The following is an 8023-nucleotide window of genomic DNA, read 5'->3' as shown; positions in this document are numbered from 1 at the left end:
ACGTTATGCGTTATAACGCTACAGAGTATAACGTCATACGTTATAACGTTATAGTATATAACGTTGTACGTTATAACGTAACACTATATAACGTTATACGCTACTACCTAATAGTATATAACGTTATACGTTATAACGTAACACTATTTAACGTTCTACGCTGCTACCTAATAGTATATAACGTTATACGTTATAACGCTACAGTATATAACGTCATACGTTATAACGTTATAGTATACAACGTTATACGTTATAACGTAACACTATATAACGTTATACGATACTACCTAATAGTATATAACGTTATACGTTATAACGTAATAGTATGTAACGTTATACGTTATAACGTAACACTATATAACGTTCTACGCTACTACCTAATAGTATATAACGTCATACGTTATAACGTTATAGTATATAACGTTATACGTTATAATGTAACACTATATAACGTTATACGCTACTACCTAATAGTATATAACGTTATACGTTTTAACGTGACAGAATATAACGTTCTACGCTGCTACCTAATAGTATATGACGTTATACGTTATAACGTTATAGTATATAACGTCATACGTTAAAACGTTATAGTATATAAGGTTATACGTTATAACGTAACACTATATAACTTTATACGCTACTACCTAATAGTATATAACGTTATACGTTATAACGTAACACTATATAACCTTATACGTTATAGCGTTATAGTATATAACGTTATAACATATTAATATATAACGTTATACGTTATAACGTATCACTATATAACCTTATACGCTACTACCTAATAGTATATAACGTTATACGTTATAACGTTACAGTATATAACGTTATACGTTATAACGTAACACTATATAATGTTCTACGCTACTACCTAATTGTATATAACGTTATACGTTATAACGCAACAGTATATAACGTCATACGTTATAACGCTATAGTATACAACGTTATACGTTATAACGTAACAGTATATAACGTTATACGTTATAATGTAACACTATTTAACGTTATACATTAGTACCTAACAGTATAAATCGTTATACGTTATAACGTAACACTATATAACGTTATACGTCATAGCGTTATAGTATATAAAGTTATTCGTTATAACATATTAATATATAACGTTATACGTTATAACGTATCACTATATAAGGTTATACGCAACTACCTAATAGTATATAACGTTATACGTTATAACGCTACAGTATATAACTTCATACCTTATAACGTTATAGTATATAACGTTATACGTTATAACGTAACACTATATAACGTTATACGCTACTACCTAATAGTATATAACGTTATGCGTTATAACGTTACAGTATATAACGTCATACGTTATAACGTAATAGTATATAACGTTATGCGTTATAACGTTGCAGTATATAACGTCATACGTTATAACGTTACAATATATAACGTCATACGTTTTAATGTAATAGTATATAACGTTATACGTTATAATGTAACACTATTTACCGTTATACATTAGTACCTAACAGTACAAAACCTTATACGTTATAACGTTACACTATATAACGTTATAGTAAATAACGTTGTGCGTTATAACGTAATAGTATATAACGTTATACGTTATAACGTGACAGAATATAGCGTTCTACGCTGCTACCTTATAGTATATGACGTTATACGTTATAACGTTATAGTATATAACGTCATACGTTAAAACGTTATAGTATATAAGGTTATACGTTATAACGTAACACTATATAACTTTATACGCTACTACCTAATAGTATATAACGTTATACGTTATAACGTAACACTATATAACGTTATACGTCATAGCGTTATAGTATATAAAGTTATTCGTTATAACATATTAATATATAACGTTATACGTTATAACGTATCACTATATAAGGTTATACGCAACTACCTAATAGTATATAACGTTATACGTTATAACGCTACAGTATATAACGTGATACGTTATAACGTTATTGTATATAACGTCATGCGTTATAACGTAATAGTATATAACGTTATTGTATATAACGTCATGCGTTATAACGTAATAGTATATGACGTTATACGTTATAATGTAAAACTATATAACGTTATACGTTAGTACCTAACCGTATATAACGTTATACGTTATAACGTAACACTATATAACCTTATACGCTACTACCTAATAGTACATAACGTTATACGTTATAAGGTTACAGTATATAACGTTATACGTTATAACGTAACACTATATAACGTTCTACGCTACTACCTAATAGTATATAACGTTATACGTTATAACGTAACACTATATAACGTTCTACGCTACTACCTAATAGTATATAACGTCATACGTTATAACGTTATAGTATATAAAGTTATACGTTATAACGTAACACTATATAACGTTATACGCTACTACCTAATAGTATATAACGTTATACGTTTTAACGTGGCAGAATATATCGTTCTACGCTGCTACCTAATAGTATATGACGTTATACGTTATAACGTTATAGTGTATAACGTCATACGTTAAAAAGTTATAGTATATAAGGTTATACGTTATAACGTAACACTATATAACGTTCTACGCTACTACCTAATAATATATAACGTTATACGTTATAGCGCTACAGTATATAACTTCATACGTTATAACGTTATAGTATATAACGTTATACGTTATAACGTAACACTATATAACGTTATACGCTACTACCTAATTATATATAACGTTATGCGTTATAACGTTACAGTATATAACGTCATACGTTATAACGTTACAGTATATAACGTCATACGTTATAACGTAATAGTATATAACGTTATGCGTTATAACGTTACAGTATATAACGTCATACGTTACAACGTTACAATATATAACGTCATACGTTATAACGTAATAGTATATAACGTTATACGTTATAATGTAACACTATTTAACGTTATACATTAGTACCTAACAGTACAAAACGTTATACGTTATAACGTTACACTATATAACGTTATAGTAAATAACGTTGTGCGTTATAACGTAATAGTATATAACGTTATACGTTATAACATAACACTATATAACGTTATACGTTATAGCGTTATAGTATTTAACGTTATACGTTACAACGTAATAGTATATAACGTTATACGTTATAACGTTACAGCATATAACGTCATACGTTATAACGTAACAGTATATAACGTCATACGTTATAACGTAACGCTATATAACGTTCTACGCTACTACCTAATAATATATAACGTTATACGTTATAGCGCTACAGTATATAACTTCATACGTTATAACGTTATAGTATATAACGTTATACGTTATAACGTAACACTATATAACGTTATACGCTACTACCTAATTATATATAACGTTATGCGTTATAACGTTACAGTATATAACGTCATACGTTATAACGTTACAGTATATAACGTCATACGTTATAACGTAATAGTATATAACGTTATGCGTTATAACGTTACAGTATATAACGTCATACGTTACAACGTTACAATATATAACGTCATACGTTATAACGTAATAGTATATAACGTTATACGTTATAATGTAACACTATTTAACGTTATACATTAGTACCTAACAGTACAAAACGTTATACGTTATAACGTTACACTATATAACGTTATAGTAAATAACGTTGTGCGTTATAACGTAATAGTATATAACGTTATACGTTATAACATAACACTATATAACGTTATACGTTATAGCGTTATAGTATTTAACGTTATACGTTACAACGTAATAGTATATAACGTTATACGTTATAACGTTACAGCATATAACGTCATACGTTATAACGTAACAGTATATAACGTCATACGTTATAACGTTATAGAATATAACGTCATACGTTATAACGTTATAGTATATAACGTCATACGTTATAACGTTATAGTATATAACGGCATACGTTATAACGTAATAGTATATAGCGTTATACGTTATAATGTAACACTTTTTAACGTTATACGCTACTACCTAATAGTATATAACGTTATACGTTATAACGTAACACTATATAACGTTCTACGCTGCTACCTAATAGTATATAACGTTATGCGTTATAACGCTACAGAGTATAACGTCATACGTTATAACGTTATAGTATATAACGTTGTACGTTATAACGTAACACTATATAACGTTATACGCTACTACCTAATAGTATATAACGTTATACGTTATAACGTAACACTATTTAACGTTCTACGCTGCTACCTAATAGTATATAACGTTATACGTTATAACGCTACAGTATATAACGTCATACGTTATAACGTTATAGTATACAACGTTATACGTTATAACGTAACACTATATAACGTTATACGATACTACCTAATAGTATATAACGTTATACGTTATAACGTAATAGTATGTAACGTTATACGTTATAACGTAACACTATATAACGTTCTACGCTACTACCTAATAGTATATAACGTCATACGTTATAACGTTATAGTATATAACGTTATACGTTATAATGTAACACTATATAACGTTATACGCTACTACCTAATAGTATATAACGTTATACGTTTTAACGTGACAGAATATAACGTTCTACGCTGCTACCTAATAGTATATGACGTTATACGTTATAACGTTATAGTATATAACGTCATACGTTAAAACGTTATAGTATATAAGGTTATACGTTATAACGTAACACTATATAACTTTATACGCTACTACCTAATAGTATATAACGTTATACGTTATAACGTAACACTATATAACCTTATACGTTATAGCGTTATAGTATATAACGTTATAACATATTAATATATAACGTTATACGTTATAACGTATCACTATATAACCTTATACGCTACTACCTAATAGTATATAACGTTATACGTTATAACGTTACAGTATATAACGTTATACGTTATAACGTAACACTATATAATGTTCTACGCTACTACCTAATTGTATATAACGTTATACGTTATAACGCAACAGTATATAACGTCATACGTTATAACGCTATAGTATACAACGTTATACGTTATAACGTAACAGTATATAACGTTATACGTTATAATGTAACACTATTTAACGTTATACATTAGTACCTAACAGTATAAATCGTTATACGTTATAACGTAACACTATATAACGTTATACGTCATAGCGTTATAGTATATAAAGTTATTCGTTATAACATATTAATATATAACGTTATACGTTATAACGTATCACTATATAAGGTTATACGCAACTACCTAATAGTATATAACGTTATACGTTATAACGCTACAGTATATAACTTCATACCTTATAACGTTATAGTATATAACGTTATACGTTATAACGTAACACTATATAACGTTATACGCTACTACCTAATAGTATATAACGTTATGCGTTATAACGTTACAGTATATAACGTCATACGTTATAACGTAATAGTATATAACGTTATGCGTTATAACGTTGCAGTATATAACGTCATACGTTATAACGTTACAATATATAACGTCATACGTTTTAATGTAATAGTATATAACGTTATACGTTATAATGTAACACTATTTACCGTTATACATTAGTACCTAACAGTACAAAACCTTATACGTTATAACGTTACACTATATAACGTTATAGTAAATAACGTTGTGCGTTATAACGTAATAGTATATAACGTTATACGTTATAACGTAACACTATATAACGTTATACGTTATAGCGTTATAGTATTTAACGTTATACGTTACAACGTAATAGTATATAACGTTATACGTTATAACGTAACACTATATAACGTTATACGTTAGTACCTAGTAGTATATAATGTTATATGGTATAACGTAACACTATTTAACGTTATACGTTAGTAACTAGTAGTATATAATGTTATACGGTATAACGTAACACTATTTAACGTTATACGTTAGTATCTAACAGTATATAACGTTATACGTTATAAGGTAATTCCCTATAACGTTGTACGTTATAACGTAATAGTATATAACGTTATACGTTGTATCGTAACACTTTATACCGTTATACGTTATAACGTAACACTATATAACGTTATACGTTAAAACGTAACACCATATAACGTTATACGTTATAACGTTATAGTATATAACGTTATACGTTATAACGTTATAGTATATAACGTTATACGTTATAACGTTATAGTATATAACGTTATACGTTATAACGTTATAGTATATAACGGTATACGTTAAAACGTAACACCATATAACGTTATACCTTATAACGTAACAATATATAACCTTATACGTTATAACTATATGCCGTTATATAGTATAACGTAACACTATATACCGTTATTCGTTATAGCGTAACACCATATAACGTTATACGTTATAACGTAATAGCATATAACGTTATACGTTATAACGTAACACCATGTAACGTTATACGTTATAACGTTATAGTAAATAACGTTATACGTTATAACGTTATAGTAAATAACGTTATACGTTATAACGTTATAGTAAATAACGTTATACGTTATAACATTACACCATATAACGTTATACGTTATAACGTTACACCATATAACGTTATACGTTATAACATTACACCATATAACGTTATACGTTGTTACGTAATAGTATATAACGTTGTACGTTGTAACGTAACACCATATAACGTTATACGTTATAACGTAACACTATATTCCGTCATACGTTGTAACGTAACACCATATAACGTTATACGTTATAACGTAATAGTATATAACGTTATACGTTATAACGTAATAGTATATAGCGTTATACGTTATAACGTAATAGTATTTAACGTTATAGGTTATAACGTAACAGTATATAACGTTATACGTTATAACTATGTGCCGCTAAATAGTGTAACGTAACACCATATAACGTTAGACGTTATAGCGTAATAGTATAGAACGTTATACGTTGTAACGTAACACTATATAACGTTATATGTTATAACTATATGCCGTTATATAGTGTAACGTAACACCATATAACGTTATACGTTATAACGTAACACTATATAACGCTATACGTTATAACGTTACACTATATAACGTTATACAATAGTACCTAGTAGTATATAATGTTATACGTTATAACGTAACACTATATAACGTTATACGTTAGTACCTAATAGTATATAACGTTATACGTTATAACGTAACACTATTTTACGTTATACGTTATAACGTAACACTATATACCGTTATACGTTGTAACGTAACACCAAATAACGTTGTGCGTTAGTACCTAGTAGTATATAATGTTATACGTTATAACGTAACACTATATAACGTAATACGTTAGTACCTAATAGTATATAACGTTATACGTTATAACGTTATAGTATATAAGGATATACGTTATAACGTAACACTATATAACGTTATACGTTATAACATTACACCATATAACGTTATACGTTATAACGTTACACCATATAACGTTATACGTTATAAGGTTACACCATATAACGTTATACGTTATAACGTAATTGTATATAACGTCATACGCTATAACGGAACACTATATAACGTCATGCGTTATAATGTAACACCATTTAACGTTATACGTTATAACGTAATAGTATATAACGTTATACGTTATAACGTAACACCATGTAACGTTATACGTTATAACGTTATAGTAAATAACGTTAAACGTTATAACGTAATAGTATATAACGTTATACCTTATAACGTAACAATATATAACGTTATACGTTATAACTATATGCCGTTATATAGTATAACGTAACACTATATACCGTTATTCGTTATAACGTAACACCATATAACGTCATACGTTATAACGTAATAGCATATAACGTTATACGTTATAACTATATGCCGTTATATAGTGTAACGTAACACCATACAACGTTATACGTTATAAGGTAATTCCATATAACGTTGTACGTTATAACGTAATAGTATATAACGTTATACGTTGTATCGTAACACTTTATACCGTTATACGTTATAACGTAACACTATATAACGTTATACGTTAAAAC

This window comes from Bombus affinis, chromosome 2, assembly GCF_024516045.1.
Source record: "Bombus affinis isolate iyBomAffi1 chromosome 2, iyBomAffi1.2, whole genome shotgun sequence".
NCBI lineage: Eukaryota > Metazoa > Arthropoda > Insecta > Hymenoptera > Apidae > Bombus > Bombus affinis.
This window is presented reverse-complemented; position numbering follows the sequence as displayed.